Source organism: Oncorhynchus nerka, linkage group LG12, assembly GCF_034236695.1.
Source record: "Oncorhynchus nerka isolate Pitt River linkage group LG12, Oner_Uvic_2.0, whole genome shotgun sequence".
Lineage (NCBI taxonomy): Eukaryota > Metazoa > Chordata > Actinopteri > Salmoniformes > Salmonidae > Oncorhynchus > Oncorhynchus nerka.
In genome coordinates this window covers 58,157,116-58,158,719 of record NC_088407.1, presented here as the reverse complement: position 1 = coordinate 58,158,719, position 1,604 = coordinate 58,157,116, and positions in this window count along the sequence as shown.

Sequence of the window (1,604 nt, the reverse complement as noted above, 5' to 3'; positions counted from 1 at the left end):
TGTGCACCTCTGTGTAAAGCATGACAGAAAGAGAAAGACAGAATCTGAAACAGGGGGTACTTTTTTTATTGTGCTGTATGCTAACTTACAACTGTTTACAATCATAGAATTTGCACTCAAGTTAATACAAACAAAGAAGACATTTTGACTGTAAAAAACTCGATGGACACACATTTTTTTGAATTATTCAAACATCCTGTGTGAGTCCATGGAGCACAGGGCTCACAGTGATGCACATTCATGTTGAAAGGAGCAGTAATATGGCAGACAATCATTTCTAAAATGTTCAAGTGTCGTTAGGCAAGGCTTGGTGATGACGTAAATGTCAAGCAATAAATACACTTACCAAACAAACAAACAAACAAACTGGAACCCTTATCTAAAATCGAACAGGCACTGAACAGGAGAAGTACGTTTTGCACTACAGTCACATGGTTGAAGTCAATTCCACTACTTCGCACAAAAAACCTCCCTACGTTCAACTCTTTCCCTTTCTCCCTCTCCCAGGATCAATTTGTTCACTTCTGTTTTCTCCCAACAAAATAACTTCACTTCTGTAAGCTCTCAATTTCACTCTTTATTTTTCACCTCCACAGCTCCTTTTAATAACAATCGAAAGAACCTCAACTTGCTCCTGTAAATTGTCACTTGGTTATGGCAATGTGCTTTTAATACCATGTTCTCCAACATGTGCTGTACACTGAATTGCATAAAGAAGTACTCTAAAATGAAGAATGAAAGTGTTTCATTAATAAACTTACTATTTATTACATGGTAAGGCGCTCAGTCATATTTTGTTGTCAGTCTATCAAAGTATGATAAAACAACAAAGGCAACTTAATGACCATTTCCCTACTTTAAATAAAGCACTCCATCCGCTAATGTCATCAAGTAAGAGTTTACACTCCAGCAAATAGTACTTGACAATCCAATTGAGAGAAATAAATCAAATCAACATGGACCGTTCGTTAATACCACATCACTCAAAACTAAACGTGAAATAGTTCCTACATTTTTTTTGAAGAAAAACAATGCAACAATTAACAACCATCATTGACGGAGGAACCTTCTAGCATTTTAGCTATATTTGAACTTTTCTGCCAATACGATTTGTATTCGAAAATAGCAGAAAATGTATACTGAACCTTATATGACATAGTAATCCCACACTTAAATAATGCACTTGAATGGACTTTTACTTCATGTAACTGGTTTCACCAAACCAAGCCGTAAACTACTGTATGAATGAATGAGCCATCATATCAACAGATAAGTGCAATGGTTGGAGCGTTCTACTTAATTGATCATAAGAAAAGTTACATACAGCGACATGAAAAGTATTTGCCCCCTTTTTAATGTTCTCTACTTTTGTATATTTTTGATACTGAATGTTATCAGATCTTCAACCAAAACCTAATATTAGATAAATGGAACCTGAGTGAACAAATAACACGACAATTACATACTCATTTTATTTATTTTATAAACAAAGTTATGCAACACCCAATGCCCCTGTCTGGAAAAGTAATTGCCCCCTTATACTCAATAACTGGTTGTGCCACCTTTAGCTGCAATGACTCCAACCAAACGTTTCCTGTAGTTGA